Genomic DNA, 17,334 nt, shown 5'->3' on the forward strand with positions numbered 1-17,334 from the left:
ATTTAGTTACAGTGAAATCATTAAAGTTCTATATCATAATTACGAATGATTTCACATACCAGCAAGTCTCTGCACATCAGCTGGTAGGATGTGACTGTTGTATCTTTCTATAGTCGTGCCTCCCCCGCCTCCTTCAGTCCTCTTTTTTTTTTTTTTTTTTTTTTCCTAGTCAGTCATCTGATTATTTTGGAAGTGAGGACTGTTCTTTATTTTCATGATCTTGTCAGCCACTTAGTCTGACTTTTACAGATGGTACATATATAAATTTCCCCTTTGAGCAGGCAGATTTGTTTCTGTAAATGACTAGGAGGTATGCTGATGGCAGCTGTCTGTTTATTGTATACACATGAAAAAAAGTAAATACCTTTTATTTCATACACATTTTGCTTTATGGTATTGAATTATATATATATATATTAAGAGGGTATATAAGGCTTATATAGATCAGTATCTGTGTACTGAGCGTCACTGATTAAGTGTGAAATATTTGAAAGGTAGGACTGTTTCTCCCTACTTTGTCAAAGCTGATTTTTCTGATGAGCAAAGAACTCTCATACAGAGCTTCAACAGTTTGCTTCCTCAGAAAATTTGTTTTTAAAAGTAATAACTCAGATTTATTTGATGCATTTTAATTCTTGATAAGAAACAGTTCGAAAGTGTTGTTAAAGCTAATCAGTGTTGTATAGCTGATACAAAACTGTCTGTGATTTTATTCTGGAAAGCTTTTGAAGACTGAAGTTTCTGGCTGCCTTGGAAGCTTAGTAAGAAAAGTTTATTTTGGACATTGCTTGCAAGTGTCCAAACAATGAAATCACCTGGTTTGTTTTCAGTAAAAAGACAAGGCAATAAGAACTTTCATCTAAGGATTAATTTTAGTACCATTTACTTTTATGTGCACACTTTATATTTAGATGCCATTTATAAATATCTTATTATCATTTGTTAAATTTTATGACAATTTATACAAAGTCTGATGACTGTAATTCATGCATTAAACATGCACACGTATTTTAACAATATTTGCATCTTATAATATGCTTTGAAACGACTTGTCATAGAATCATCGGTTAAACATTTATTTTGCAAATGCATTTTGTAATATGCTATGGTAATAAACTATAAAAAGTTATCCCACCTTGTAATATTTTCAGATGGATGAATAATGCATAGCAACTTCTACCTTCATTTAAAATATGACCTCTATTCTGATGAAATCTGATACATTGTCTGGATTTATGGTGATCACGGTGATCACTGAGTTGCATGATGTGCTTTCAATCTGTTTGTTGATTAATTTCCATAGTTGATAAATTTGAATTAATCTGTAAATATTTACAAAATAACACTTTTTTTTTTTTTTTTAATTGTATCTTTATTTTTATCCAAGTAATTCATTTAAAGCACCATACCAACCCCCATCATGCTGTGAGCTAATTTTCATTCAAATCATTTCTGGAAATTCAATTCAATTCTGAAGTTGATTATCAAAATGGTGATTGTTACCTTGCTGGCTGGCTAAGTTTGTCATATGTACCTCTAAAGAGGCCAGTGCTACTGTCACATCTAATCTTATTATCTGTGTAAATCTGAGGGTATATAATATTAGAAAAGTTTGTTTTGAGCTACTACACAATAAAAAGCATGAAGTTACTATCTGTGATTTTTAGCTTTGGCTACATCTGCTTATATATATATATATATATATTTTTTTTTTTCTTTTGGAGCTATATTCAAAACAAAAATATGCTTACATGGCTACGGTCAGTCTATTGAGTATGTGACTTCCTGAAGCATCCTGTTAATTTTTTCAATATATTTTTTAATATGCATATTAGTAGCTACAATTCTATGGCTGATTCCTGTGTGTTTACTTGTGTATGTGTGCACATGTGTGTAGATTGTAACATTTTCATTCATTTTGTCCCGCAGTGAGTGCTTCTCTTTAAAACTGAAGGGAAAGAAGGGAGTTAGAGGGTTGGTTGGTTTGTCCAGGTAGGACATAGAGTATTTGGCTGGGTTGTGCACATGTCCTGTGATACAATGAAAAGATTGAGGCTTTCAGCAGTGTTTTTCATTCATAACTGAATGAAAACTAAAATGAGTGCTGTAGTTACTTCTCCTTTTCAGCTGGAGTAATTTTTTGTGCATTGCATCTATCTGATATGGTCTGAATTTACAATGTAAATATAGATTATTTTGTTTTTACATCTATTTAACATAGATACAGATGACTGCTTGGAATGCATACTAATGGGAAGTCAAAATTAGTTAACTGGTGTGTTGGAAGGGGAATTTCTTTCAGAAGACAAAAGATGGTTAAACCTTGTCTCATTCATTCACCTTAACAGTTAGGCTTGAGAGACTTGTCACCATTCATAGTCAAGACACTTCTAGTCAACACATTGTTGTCAGTGAATAGTTAATACACTTCTAAGAGAGAGTTTTTCTCCTCTGAGTTGGACATCTAATAAGGATTTAATAAATTGTGCCACAGAAATGCCTATTTTTTCTCCTTTGATTATACAGGTAACCTCAAATAACCAACTCAGATGTAGATGCCTATAGCATAGGCTTTCTGCATTTGGTATAGTGATTCCCCTCCGTTTTCACTTTTTTTCCCCTTTCGTTCTAAATAAATTGCTGCTTATGAAATGAACTGGGCTCATTGTTGATAGAGCTTTACCTCTTTACACGCTGAGTATATTAGACTACATTCTACATAGTCAAACAAACTCTGTTTAGATTGAGTAAATTCTGTTAGACCATTCATGAAGATAATAATTAATTCAATTCCAGTTTGTTATTTTTTTCGTTAGTGTTTCTCATTAGGTGATGGAGAGCAACTAGTTCCAGTTGAGTCACAGTGTTCTAGTGATGTGGTATCAATCCTGAAGCATCAAAACTAAGAAACAGTCATTCTACATGAGCTTACCAGCATTCATGAAACTTCAGACTAGCTGTCAGATCTAAGTACTGAAATTGGTTTGGTAAAGGTGAATGATTTATTGTTCTATTTCAAAGAATTTAGCCACTGCTTCTCCCATTTTGTTAAAATAGCCTCATAATTTGAACATTTGCTGTCTTTTTCTATATAAAAATAAATAAAACACAGCCGTCTGGGCTTTTGATAGGAAAATTTAACTTTTTTTTTTTTTTTTTTCCCCCACAGTGGCTATTTTTGGCCATTTTTGTTAAAATTGTGTTGTCTTCTTTACTGATCTTTCAGATGATATTTTTGACTGCAGTGTTTGGCAGAATCCTTGGTAGGGTTCTGATGGCTTCTAGGGTTAATTTTATAAAAATGTCTATAGCATTTAGCAGTTGCAATGGATTTCTTAATTTTCCACAGTTTCTTTGAATATAACAAAATGATACATTAACTTAATAGTTTCTTAGTTCTAATCTATTATATTCTCATCAAATATAAATCACATTATAGTTGCACAAGAAATTAAGTAAACATCTATATGATGTGATGGGAATTAATTTTTTAAAATTTTCTCAGAAAGCACGGAGATTCTACCCTCCACTCTACTTTTGGCAACTTGAATCTCCCTGATATATGTGTTTTTGCTGTTACTTGTCTGCTTCGGATTTTTTGTAGTTCAGATTTCATTGCATTCCTTGTACTCTTGGAATTACTTTTCTTTGTTTCAGACGTAGAAATGCCTACAAGACACAGTCTAAAAAATCTGTGTTTGCATGTTGCATGCGTCTGTTTATACATCCATATATATAGTCTCTCTCTTCAGAAGGAGTCACATAGAGAGGGAAAGGGGCAACAGATACAGTTTCACTGGGAGAGGTTTTGTCTTGATTTGAAAAAGAAATTTTTTACCATGAGAACAATCATTCCTGTGAACAACCTCCCCAGAGGTATGGTAGAATCTCCATCACTGGAAGTTTTTCAAGATGTGATTAGACAGGGTGCTAGATAATCTCATCTAGACTCATTTTTCACATGAAAGGTTGGACTTGAACATCTTCTGAGGTTCCTTCCAACCTGGTTTGTTGTATGATTCTGTGATTCTAAGTGTATATTTACATTAGTATATATCATATGCAATACAAGCACAGTTAATAAACTTTTCTCAACTGAACTTTACTAGTCTGTTTCTTTCTGTTGTTCCACATCTCTGTTGTTAACACTTAATTTCCATGGGAATTCCTTGCTGTTTTCTCTTACTTTGTTTTAGCTTTTGCATGTCAGTTCTTTTCCCAAAAGCACGATGACTTGTGAACCAGAAGAGGGATTATTAAATCCAAAATCAGTGACAAATTCAACATCATTTCACTTAACTGAAGCCAACAGTAGGACCTTTATATCATAGGTTAAGAGAAGGTTCCAGCTGCCTAGTAGATCACACACTTGTTTTAAGCCCTGGGAGGTTAAGATGCAATAGATTTTCATTCTACAGTACTCAGATGCATACAGAAAAATCATTTTAAAGTTATTCTGATATTTCTAAGATGTAAAGTTATTAGACTCCCCAACTAAATTTTAATTAAAAAATAATAATAACTTATAGGAAGGAAAAAAAGCTTTGTGATGGATTTGAACACATTTTAAAGATTTTTAAACTAGTTTTCCATTTATATAATATGCTACATATAATTATATACATTTGCTACATACATGATGATGTGATGTTGTATAAAGGTCTTATTCTAGTTTTGTTTGAGAGAATCTGCATAAGTCACGTATGGTTTCACCATCTGTGAATAATGTGGCAACTCCAAACTCGTGCCAATGAAACCATCATACTATCATATCATGTATTGTATATAACATACATACACACTTATAATGAGGTAGATGATAATACTGAAAATTTCTTCCCACCAGGCTTGAAAAATGACCAAAAAATAGAGGTCACTTTTCATGCCTTGGGAAAAATAGATCAAGAAATTAAAACTCCAATAATACCTATAATTATAAAATGTGTTTTAATGTGCTGCAGCTTCAGTTACCCTCAGCTGAAGCTTCTCTATTTTAGCTTACAGGGTCTTGTGACCTCAGCCCATAGCAGAGTTTCAACAGTAATAGCGACAGCCATCTTGGATAAATGTAAGTGAAATTTTTCCTCATTTATACAGTTTCTGTCCCTCACATTCAATTTTGGAGTTTTGTTTTTCACTCAGGGTATAGGCCTCATTCCTGGCAACACTTGTATTTTGAGCCAAGTAGTATGACTGACAGAAAGTAGCAGTGAAACAACCAAGTGGTTACTTCATGCTTTTTAAATGTCAGGGGATCAGACTCATTTTGTGCATTGAAAATGCCAGTGTGATGGCTATGCAAACTTCATTTTAGCTGCAGCTAGCTTGATCGTAGTTTTTATTATCAAACATGATTAATCTGCAAAGTACAAAACAGTCTTTAGTCATATAAGTTTGTTTTAGCTAACACTAAGGGTGAAATAGAGAATTCAGATTTTTATTTTTATTTTCATTTTCAATAAAAAGTTTATCTTCTTCAGTCAGCTGTGCCATTTCAGTTCAGTTGTAGTAATCCACTTCCTAAACTTTGCTGCACATTCACTAACTATTATATAATTCTGGTGTAGGAGCTGGAAAAATATACGTGTCATATGTACTGTCTGGGTAACAACTTACAAAACTATGAGTTAAAGAAGGATGGACATCTGTCCAGCATGAATTTCTGAGGAATACCAAATACAGCATATGCTGTTGAAGTCAACGTTTATTCAGCAGTTGTCATGTTGTTGTAGTAGTGGCAGCTCTAAAATTCTAATCCAAACAGACGAAAACAGAAATATGGTTACCTATTTATAAAAACCTGTCCTGTGCGCTGATGGTCTTAAGAAACTAGTATTTAGTGGTAACCTACAAATGATACCTGAATCACAGAATCACAGAATCACAGAATTTTCCAGGTTGGAAGAGACCTCAAGGTCATCGAGTCCAACCTCCAACCTAACGCTAACAGCCCTCCACTAAACCATATCCCTAAGCTCTACATCTAAACGTCTTTTGAAGACTTCCAGGGATGGTGACTCCACCACTTCCCTGGGCAGCCTGTTCCAGTGCCTCACAACCCTTTCAGTGAAGAAGTTCTTCCTAACATCTAGCCTAAAACTCCCCTGGCTCAACTTAAACCCATTCCCCCTCGTCCTGTCACCAGGCACGTGGGAGAACAGGCCAACCCCCACCTCGCTACAGCCTCCCTTGAGGTACCTATAGAGAGCGATAAGGTCGCCCCTGAGCCTCCTCTTCTCCAGGCTGAACAAGCCCAGCTCCCTCAGCCGCTCCTCGTAGGACTTGTTCTCCAGGCCCCTCACCAGCTTCGTCGCCCTTCTCTGCACCCGCTCAAGCACCTCGATGTCCTTCTTGTAGCGAGGGGCCCAAAACTGAACACAGTACTCGAGGTGCGGCCTCACCAGAGCTGAGTACAGGGGGACGATCACCTCCCTAGCCCTGCTGGTCACGCTGTTCCTAATACAAGCCAGGATGCCGTTGGCCTTCTTGGCCACCTGAGCACACTGCTGGCTCATATTCAGCCGACTGTCCACCATCACTCCCAGGTCCTTCTCTGCCTGGCAGCTTTCCAACCATTCCTCTCCCAGCCTGTAGCTCTGCTAATGAATGTAGGTCTTGTTCAACATTCAGTCCTGAATTGGCCTTTGTCTGAATTCACTGTTTGACATCCTAGATCTGTTAAACCACCACACCACCCCTTCATCTTCAGAAACCGTATATGTAATGCAGTTTCTGAACTTGATTGGACTCAATGATCTTGAGGTTGGACTCGATGATCTTGAGATCTCTTCCAACCTAGACAATTCTGTGATTCTGTAACATGCAGACATCATTTAAAGTCCAAGTTTTTATTTTCATATATAGGCCATGGTTGCATGGTAGCATTGCAGCTACAATTGTACCTTTTTATGGTCTCAGGTGGCTAAATACATGGTTGTTCAAATGCAGCCTGTTCTCTTCATGTGATTTCATAGGATGTATCTAATGAACTACAAGAAAAGAAAGGCAACACATATGCAGTAGCTAAAACTAGAAGAAGGGAAGCTGCCTCCGTCCATCTGTCTTACAAACATGTCATTCAGAGGTTGATAAGGTGCTATCTTAGTGTTTTACCTGCAGATCTGAAGTCAGCTTCAAAATCATTAGAACTCAAGTCTTTTTGCAACTATGCATTTGTATTATCTGCATAATGGATGTGACACCAAATCATCTACAGCAGGACCTAGAAGGTCTGAAGTTAGAAGACAGTGTACTGAAACCAGCTTGTGATTATCTCAAATTTCTGTATGTCTCAAGCTTCAGTATGTCACATAGGTGGGAGGGTGGGCCACACACAGAAATCTGGTTGTAAAATAAATTGGATGCTGGAAACCTATTCTTTTTGCATTTCTGACTGTATGACAATGAATCTATGACTGAAAAAAACATGTAAGAAATGTTAGGCTTGGCTACCAGTTACTAAGAAATGGCAAGAATATACTGAATCCTGAAGAGTAATTCCTAAAATTTCTCAATGATGAAATAGTACTATAATAATTACCATAAATCTTCATTTACTTTCAAGAGAAGAGGTTTTCTTACAATTGTCATTGCATGGCTTGAGCTAATGAAAGATCTTTGAAACCACAGGCAACAGGAAAAATGCAGATTTTAAATGTGTGTGAGGATATAGTAAAAGATCAGTTTGTGCGAGATTCCCTGAAGTCAGCACTATGATGGTAACAGTTTCAAAAAAGATATACCTATATGCTTATCAAACACCAGTTATGTTGGTGGAGCCATGTATGCCAGCATAAATGCATTACCACTACAAGCTCAATCCTGTATTTTGTTATCTTTTTGACACTGTAGTTTATGTGACATCTCTGTCCCATTAAGTGATATGATCCTTCTGTACAAGAATAATCCCCTGCTTTGATGACTGTCTCAGTCTTGTAACAACATCAAGATTATTGAATTAATAGAATGATAATGTGATTCTATATGTACAGTTAAAACAATATTCTCTTGATAATGGACAGTTAAAATGTGCTTTATTTCCTGTTTTTATTGTTTATGTAGCTCTTCCAATTGTTTATGAACTGTGCAGAAAGTCCAAAACTTTTTTTTTTGTTTTTTGGCTATAATATGTAGCACATTTAACATTTTTATGTATATATATATACATAAAAGTATAAAAATATGCATACATAAATATATATGTGTGTCTGAGTGTAACATTGGGGCTTATATCTCATTATTTAACATTTCAGTCTGTTAAAGACCGAAATACAGCAGAAAGCAATGTGTAAATATATATCATAGAAAGTGTGGTGGAGCATGTTCAGGTTATACAATATGAAAAGCTTGCTATAAAATGTTTTAAGATATTCAAAAGCCAGATGCTCAGAAATCCATCCTGCTAATCCATTTCGTCAAATAGATATAACATTACTTACATTATACGTAATACAAACTTCAGGAACTTTCACATGATCATATGTTGAATCATCTGTCAAGAAAGAGGCATTTGTGCTTGATATTGAAATGTATAAACTAGGATTTTGTAGAGATAACAAAGTAACAAAAGCACCGATGGTGTTGCAGGCATACATATATATGGTTCTTTGAAATTGCCTTTGCATCCTCCATGTATAAATGGAACAGAAATGTTAGACACTTAATAAGGAACTAAAGTCCATCCTTGCAGTATACATTACTGTAAATGTAACTTTTATTAAGCCTGAAATCTACTCCCTTTTTAATGTTCCATTCAGTGAAATCTAGCTGGTTGGTGTAAGATGAGGGTTGTCTGTGCACCCAGAGCTCCCTCTGAGTTCACTTCCAAAAAGAGATTGTAATCATTCATTTTGCTGTGCCTTCCCATCTTCAGTTGGAAGATGTCCTTTGACTTCATTCAAAATTGATCCATTTCAGAAAGTTCTTAAGGACATGTTAACAAGAGTACAGCTTTAGCCACTTTAATGAGTCTGTCATTCAGAAACTCTCAATGATGACTGGGTCATAGTTGCCGAATAAAAACAGATAGATGGGTAGATGTATATACGCACCTTTTAAAATCGCTCTGAAATCTTTGTTTCTTCCCAAAGAAAACATAGTTTTTCAACTAAACCTATTCAGCAACTCTATAAACAAGAGGATTCCAACAGAATGTTGTCCTTCTTTGAATAAATTTTGCTTTAATTTTCTTGTGCTTGTTACCATCATTTAACATATGTATAGTGTTTATAGGGTGCATAGAGAAAATAAAGATATCCTTTCTCAACAAGTTAGGTAATGATCCTCAACTCATCTCTCTCATTTTCTTCCCTTTAAATCTTTTTTTTTTTTTTTATCCCCTACCCTTTGTGACTTGTAACTGCAACTGAATGCCCATAATTTAGAAAACTTTTCAAATGAATTAAGCTTTATTTTCTTTACCAGTTTTATAAAATGGTGTTTTGGCCTCTGTAGGGCTTGTCACAGTTGAGAATAAGAACTATCCATCCAGAAAGACTCCAAAATGTAGCCAAAAAATTGAAATATTTCAGCAGCATCAATACAATTGATATGACATTGAATACTAGAATTTAATTAAATATTACATTTATGGTCTTTTTGTTATTATTTCTCAGTACTAAAACACCTTGAAATTTGTTCCATTAAGTTTGTGTCAAAAAAGATTTTGTGGAAGATGTTTTTTCAAAAAAATAGTTTAAATAGCAGTCTGTTGAAAGTGCATATCAATATCAGTTTCACCTCAAAGCAAAACTTTCAAAAAATTTCCTTCCTAATATTTTTATAAATTTGAGTTATAACAATCTGATTTTAAAGGAAAGAAAACTCTGAATTGCATTTAAACCATATTTTTAACCCTTCAGGACTGCTGAATTAAAGTTCCTTTTCATGCTGTTGAAGATTGCTCATTTTTTATAGTTTATAAGTGGATTATTTTTCTGCATATTTGGGCAATAGGGAATCAGTTCTGTAGCACCTGAAAACCTTAGCTGTATTTTTTGTTTTGTTTTATGAAACACTGCAGTTCAGAAATTGCTTGTGCTTCCAGGTGGAAAATAATTTTTCAATTATTAATTTCAATTAAAAAATCTCAGTGTCTTCTCCCAGTTTTGAAGAGTTATGAAAGCTCTGGTAAAACTTAGATGGTGGCACATGACTTCCTGCTTCAAATGAGTGTTGTAAACTCAACAAATATGTGTATATTACATATATACTGTAATACTGTCTTTAATAATTACTGAACTGTAACTGTCTTTAATAAACAAGATAATAATGTAGGTCATAGAGTAAATTAATACTTCCAGACCTTCTTTTGCTGGGTTGAATTTTGGGGGATCAGTTACTGTTACTGTCACACTTGTTAGCAAAGCTGATACTGATTTCAGCTCAGTACTGATTTCAGAGTTGCATCTAATCTTTCAGTAAAAATACATATATACAATTATGTTTGTAAGTTAGTTATATTCAAGCATAAAAACAGATGACAAAGGTTTAATGTAGCCAGAATTCAATAGCAGAGTAGTATTGAAAATCGTTTGTCTTTATTGTTCCATTTTGTATATTCATTTTGTATATTGTATATATTCGTTTTGTCAGTAAATGGCACTATTTTTGTCTTCATTAATTCTATCTTTGCAAAATACATATGGGTTTTCATGCAAGTACATGTCTACAAATAATAATGGGCTTTAAATAATTAAATAATTGATGCAAAGGAAATGAGATGTTAAATAACTTTAGGAAAGTAAGCAAAGTAAAGTGTTGGAATAGGTTGCTGGGAATGTTGTGGAATCTCCCTTGGATGAAGGACAAACCAGTCATAAATGAAACAATTTATTCTACTTTTGAAGAGAGGTTGGGCTAGCTCACTTGCCAAGGTGTTGTGTGTCTTTTTGTTTTGCAATTAACGTAATAATGTTTTAAGAAGAAATATTACTTTAACTCATTTATTTTAATGAAATGAGATTCAAATTAGATAGCTAATCAGTGGTTACAGTAATTATGTCTATATGTATAGTGAACATTTTGTTGTTGTTGTTTATGAATATTTCAAACAATATTACAAAGATCCATTACAATATTGCAAACAAAAACCAAAAAGAAACAAACAAACAAAATATTACAAACATCTATTATTCTTAGAATAAATATCTGAATTTTATTCAGAAGAATTCTTTGACTCAAATCTTCCAAAAGTTTCTGGGTTTATTTCAAACTTTCACTATTATGGTAGTAATACTGAATTTTCATAAGACCCAAACTTGGCAATTCATTTTCCATCTAGAGAGCCAAATAAATACAAATTCTTATGAACCTGTAATTTTCAGCAGAGAAGTATGCAGAGAGCTTTTGAAAGTACTGCTTTATTAAATTCTGATCACTTTTAAGACTACGAACTTTTGAACAACAGTTGGAAAAATTGAAGATTTAGAAACCTGTTACTTCGAAAACTAACAGGGAGTAAGTAGATACCTTCCTTTTGTTACTCTTGTGGAGTTGGTTGCACTCTGAGATGTAGGGGACTAGGGAGGTCATACTCCTTTTTTGTCAGCTTTGGAGCAGGGAGAAGAGCCAGCAGTTAGTCTGCTTTGGTAAAAGCAGTAGCCCTTTGCACTTGCTATCCCAGTGAGAAGATTAGTTACCCAGAGTGGGAGAGTTAAGAGAGCAGACTGAATTTCTGTAGCCCATTAACTAACCCTTCAGACCAGACAGACACTTGAATTACCCTTGCCTCTGTTCTTCTCCTCAGTTATATGTAGAAGGGAATAAGGTACCCGACCCTGGCCATCATAGTCTTTAAATGAATGGCATTAACAAACACTTTTGTGTCTATTTGAAGGAGTCCAAATTTTCAGTTTAAGTGCCAGAATAGGCTATTAATATATATATGTATATACATTTTTTCCTACCTGCTTGTAAGAACTATTTTTTTTTTGTTAGCAATTATAGATTTTTCATTGTGTACACTACTTTAAATTCAGGGTGTTGTTCTGTATGGGACTTCTGCTGCTTCTATTTCTGACTGAAAGGACTTGTAGGTCCAAAACATTTTTTGTTTCTTGGTAGGACAGTTAAAACTATTAATTTCCATATAGATGTTGTATCATTATAACTTTATAAACATGCATACTTTCTGGTCACCCTGGGAGTGCTATATATATTTTTTTTCTTGAAAATTAGCCTATAACATACAATAATAATCTATAATATATAATAAATCATAGTTCTCATCTTCTTCTGAAAAGAAAAATAATACTTTTATTTAATAAATATGTCATGACATCCTTAAGAAAAATGCATTATTGAAGTAATATTTACAAGATTTTAAGTTAAGTTAAAGAATATACAAAACGTAATAATCAAACTGTTAAATATATATAAGACTGAAGAAAACATGTTCCTAGATGCAACATAATTTTTGTGATTCATCTTGAGAATGAGTTAGCTAAAACGAAGGTGCTCTACCAGTGTTATTTAAAGTTCCATGCTTAAAATGACTAATTTTATAGCATGTATTTTCTGTTTGTGTGCCTGTCAGTTTTAAACAGCTTTTTATATGCAAATGTATGATGACAGTTCTATATTCTGTGTCATTTCTTCACTGGAGTTTTTCATGCTATCTGTTAATCCCTTAACAGATATTTATAGAGTTTTTACTGTTATTTTGACAAATCAGACATTGTTATTAAAATGATAAAAGAAAGTAATTTTATTACTTTTTGCATTGGAAGTTCTATTTTTTAATATATATGTGTGTGTGTGTGTGTTTCCCAATTCTATTTTAGTAAATCTTTTACTGAAATTATGTCTTTTTAGTTTATACACACACAGTTAGTGTGTGTGTATGTGTGTGTGTGTGTGTGAAGAAAACTCTGCACTTGGACCTTGCTTCTAAAAAAGTGTATCACCAAATATTTTCCATCTTTACTGCTTCAGTAATTTATCATATGTGTCTGCATCAAGGTGTGTGTTCCAATAAGTTAATTTGTGAATATCATATGCTCTACTCGTACTAAATTTGGCTCCCATTGGAGATAGATTGCTCTGCCGTACTTTTCAATATGAACAGACAGGCTTATTGTCTGTAATTTTTGTAGTTTGGAAAAGCTCTTGCCTTACCCTGGATAGTAACAGAGGATGTGTCACAAAGTGAAGAGTTGGGAGGATTTTAGCTGCAGGTCTAAGCAGTGGCTGAAGAGAGCGCTCTGTAATTTCTGAAGGAAACTGCAAATTTGTCTCATCTCTAGGTAACACTTCCTATTTTGATACTAACCTTAGGCATTAATTTAAGCTAAAAATGGAGATTGAGAAGACCGAGTACATATTCCCATAGTCTTAAACAAAAAAAGTCATTGGCAGTTGACACAGAAAGACAGCGAAAGGACAAAGACACTCACCTGTGTCTAATGAAGGAGGTGACATTTCAGTAAATGGAAGGTGTTTTAATATATTCTGTGAGTTGGCAGTCTCCCAGGACTGCTCATGGAAGTATATTTGGGGAAAGAAGCAGTGTGTAGAAGAAAGTTTCTTCGCATTGCAGTGTGCAAGCTGGTGCAGGGACCGGTCCCAGGCCTAGTGGGAATAACTAGGCTGGTGGAAATATCCAGCTGCTGGAGCCTTGGACTTCTAGATCTGTTCTTGGCAGGTTTTGTGAAACTATATTTATTCCAGATCATTTTTGATTTCCTTATTCTTTTAGGATGTCTCTATGTTAATAGAATTGCTGGTGTGGAACTTGCATTGTTGGAGAGCAACATGGTACATGGGATAAGGAATGGAAAAGCTAGTTTTAGTTTTTCTGACACTCTCATCCAGGAGCCCTGTGGCCTTGCAAATGGACTACTAAACAGTCCAGATTCATCCTGCCTAACCTTAGGCATTCAGCTTTAGATACACCTGTTTGAAGTAGAGTCTAACCTGTGTCGTAGTAGAAAAGAGAGACACGGACAATTCTGGTTTTACATGGACTGGATTAGTCCCAATCTTTGCATATTGTCTTCTGTTTCCTCTAGGGAAGTGCCCAGGGCAAGTAGACATGGACACTTCACTTTGATATGCTTAAAGTTATGTGGTACAAACCTGGCCTAAGACTCACTGGTTCATGATAAGATACTATGAAATTATTAGAATTAATATTCTAATGAGGTCCTTGTGAGGTTTAGATACCTAATAGATTGTTCCATGATGTGATGCTTTGTATACTTACCTGAAATGTAGGAGGTGGGAGTTAGTATGGGATAAAGAGAGAATTTTTGCTGTGACAAAATCTCATGTTCTAGTTTGTTTCCTATTAGATCTCACTTTTTTCAGTTTTTCTTTTGATCTTCATATGCAGTTTTCTCTATTAACTGACACTTATGAAATTTCCTTATTAGAGTTAACCAAAAGATTCAGTTACAGTTCTGTTATTCTATATTTTTTACTTAAGAAGTAGGCTAAAAAAGTACTCAAGCTAATACCTGTGTCATTTCTTACCAAACTGCCACATGATGGTATAAAAGATCAGAGGCAGAAAATTCAGCCTGTACACCAGGACAGGCCTCTCTACAGTTCTCAAACATTGCATTTGCCATACAGATAAGGTACTTGTGTGAACAACAGATAGCAAAATGAAATTAGGCATGCAAAAATATCTGCTCTGTATGCAAGCTTGGTTATATTTTATATAGAAAAGGGATTCCTCACATTTATATGACACATCATGAGAAGGTGAAATACTGCAGTCGGTTGTAGTTGGCTAGAGCAGTCAAATGAAGGTAAAGGTAGGTGTACATGCAGTTGTAAATGCCTATTTAAAACAGGTATTTTTGTGAGAGATGAATGTGAAAGTGAGTAGGAGATGATTGTATCCATCCAAATACTTGATATCTGTACAGACATCAGATGTGAGGTTCTGGCTGATTTTGAGAGTTGTAACACTAGGGCTGCGTCAGGATGCCTTTATACCTTCCTGGACCTGGTTAGAGTAATCCACTTGAGACCTTGTAAAGAGCCTTGTGAGGTACTGCCTTCCTCAACCGGAGTCAAGTAAAAAGTATGTTACGTTTTTGAGAAGAAAGTTAGCTCAGAAGAAATAGCCTTGCAAGTGTCCTTTGTGTTACCATGGGAAATGACTGCTGTGGTGCTAATTATATTTAGTGTATTTATTTTTCAGATTGGCATTTGTGTGTGGGGTTGTTTCTAAGGAGGGCTGTTTTATTGTTTTTTTTGTTTGTCTGTTTGTTTTTTGAAACAATTTGTAGCCTTAACATTATTAAAATCATTAGCAGAATCAGTGCAGTTCTGTGGCTGCTGTTTAGCAAATATATAAAGATTATCTTAGTGCTCTATTCAGTGCTCACTGCAGGTCATATTCATAGTGGAATATGCTTTCTATGGTTTCATACTTTTTTCCAAATCTTTTGAGATCATTTTTGTTAAAGGCACCCACACAAGTTAAAAACAAACAAACAAAGATCCTACACCAAATGTTGTGCATTGGGTCATTTCTTTAACTTTTAAAAAACCCTCTCTATGTTTTCTTATTAGGTTGTTTTTGTACAAATGAAATGTGAAGCCCTTTTATTCATTCACTAGAGATCCATTAATCCATTTTCCTCATGTCCAAGAAACCCCACCTTTCCATCATACATGCCAAGGACACATAAACAATAAAAGTGCATTATTCTTAATTCTACAGGACTGTATTTCAATTTTTAAGTAATTAAGCAGTCCTCTGAAATTGGTATAGAAACTTTTAGATTTACATGAACAGGCATACCTACATTACCTGGCTAGACAGCTGCTTTGTTGCCCTCATTCTGGCCTCCCTTGACCATGTTGTTCAGTTTTCCTGCTTTATTTTAATCCATGGCCAAAGCTGAGCTGGGGTGCTTAAGGGTCAGAAATTAGCTGATGACTACATCATCTCCTTATTCTCTTTACAGCCAACGTTCCCACACTTGGTCTCACACAAAATTAGTTTTTAGCAGTGAAGAACAGAACTAGAAAGCAGCTTGCTTCATTCTGCTCTTCGATCACCAAGAAGCAGATGGTTGGCTGCAGACCTGTGTTTCATGCTTAGTTATATGGACCCCTTTTATCACAAACTGTTCAGAAGAGCCTGAAAGATGGAATAGTGGATAGATAAGGGACTTGCTTCAACCACCAGATAAAATGAGAGGTGGATTATCCTGAACTAATAACAACACTTCTCCCCGTTTCCCTGAAAGCCTGAGAAATATCCACACATCAGCTGCTTCATAGACCAAATGGTAGTCTTCATTGCTTACCTTTGACTGGGACCCATCCATTTTATCCAGAGCTAGGAGCAGTTAACAAAAATTAATACCCAGACATTCATGATACATAAAGCCCTACATGCTGTAGAATATTTGTCAGCGTTGGCAGGGTCAAGAGGGAACTTTCTTATTAAAGGCTTCTTTGGCTGAGGCCAAAACATGTTTCTTTTCTGTTCATGCTAATAACGTCCCTAAGATATGTTTCTGAAATGCTTGGTCACTATTTTCAATCTGTTGCAGCTGCTGAAGTTTGATTTGAGCATGCGGAGGAGTATTTCAACCAATTTGGATAAATTTTATTGGAAATTTGGAATATCAAATTAAATCTCTTTAAAATAGAATATGCTATTTTTTTAAACCAACAGAAACATCAGTCAGCAGTTCATGTGAAATTTTCTAAGGCTGTCTTGTGTGCATTGATAATAGAAATATAGCAACAGTAAAATACTACCATAATTTAGCACAATATACCATATACATACTTCCACTTTGATAATAATTTTGCTGGTTCTGAATGGCCGTACATGTACAGTCCTCTGCTTCTTCACTTCTGTGGGGTTCAGTAGTACGCAAATGTTTTGTTCCATGTCAGAAAGTAAATTAAATATTCTCATCCACTAATGTTGTATGCCTAAATTTGGAAGTTCCTTGCATGAGTCATGGGGAGTCAGCTCTCATACAAAACAATTCACAATTCAGAACAGAGCATAATTTATTCCGAGTTGCCATCTAAAGTAGCTTCTCTCTTAACTAAATAGTATATAGATACTCCTCCTAATTTGAACTGTTAAAGTTACAAGCTGCAATGTACCTGCCTGCAGGCAGTCAGAACACTTGCTAGCTTCTTCTTTTATCAGGGAAACAGTGCAGCTGGATCCAGGTTTCCATTAAGCAAATAGTGCAGTACTTCCAGAAAAATAGTTTAGTCTGTAAGCCACACAGTCCTTGAGCTTTCTGTAGCTCTTGGAGTTCATTATGATGGTAATTTTTTATGAGGACTACAGCTCATTAGAAACTGGACTGAAACTAGGAATTATTATTGGCCATCAAATAGTTT

At 34.9% G+C, this 17,334-nt stretch overlaps 1 protein-coding gene across 10 annotated transcripts in view; it reads left to right on the forward strand.

Moving 5' to 3' along the window:
• The window catches only part of FOXP2 (forkhead box P2), a 431,190-nt gene that overhangs the window by 339,526 nt on the left and 74,330 nt on the right, over window positions 1-17,334 (forward strand). Inside the window, exon 2 of one of the 10 annotated variants that reach the window (XM_082769287.1) lies at window positions 4,998-5,068. The exons of the other annotated variants lie outside the window; for them this stretch is intronic. The gene's annotated coding sequence lies outside the window, so the exon portion shown is untranslated. The remainder of the gene's footprint in view (window positions 1-4,997; window positions 5,069-17,334) is intronic. 10 annotated transcript variants of the gene reach the window in all.

Source organism: Aythya marila (assembly GCF_965140915.1).
Source record: "Aythya marila genome assembly, chromosome: 1".
NCBI lineage: Eukaryota > Metazoa > Chordata > Aves > Anseriformes > Anatidae > Aythya > Aythya marila.